This window comes from Octopus bimaculoides, chromosome 5, assembly GCF_046866305.1.
Source record: "Octopus bimaculoides isolate indiv1 chromosome 5, ASM4686630v1, whole genome shotgun sequence".
Taxonomy (NCBI): domain Eukaryota; kingdom Metazoa; phylum Mollusca; class Cephalopoda; order Octopoda; family Octopodidae; genus Octopus; species Octopus bimaculoides.
Window position 1 is genome coordinate 44,988,458 of NC_142932.1, and position 566 is coordinate 44,989,023.

Consider the following 566-nt stretch of genomic DNA (forward strand, 5'->3'; position numbering starts at 1 on the left):
AGAGAAACTAGAAGTAGTTGATAACTTCCGCTACCTAGGTGACCAAGTCTGTAGTGGGGGTGGCTACTCAGAAAATGTTACCACTAGAATAAGAATAGCCTGGGCAAAGTTCAGAAAGCTCCTATGCCTACTGGTGACAAAGGGCCTCTCGCTCAGAGTGAAAGGTAGGTTGTGTGATGCATGTGTGCGAACTGCCATGCTTCACAGCAGTGAAACATGGGCCATGACTGCTGAAGACATGTGTAGGCTTGAAAGAAATGAAGCTAGCATGATCTGCTGGATGTGTAATGTCAGAGTGCACACATGACAGAGTGTAAGTGACCTGAGAGAAATGTTGGACTTAAGAAGCATCAGATGTGGCATGCAAGAGAGACATTTGCATTGGTGTGGTTATGTACTATGGATGGATGAGAAGATCTGTGTGAAGAAGTGCCACTCCCAAACATAGTTGTTAGGGTATTTTTCTCCAGTCCACTCAGCTGGCAAAAATGAGTAGTACCCATAATCCAAAGGGTCAGCCTTGTCACACTGTCTCATCCTGAATCTCCCTGAGAACTACATTAAGG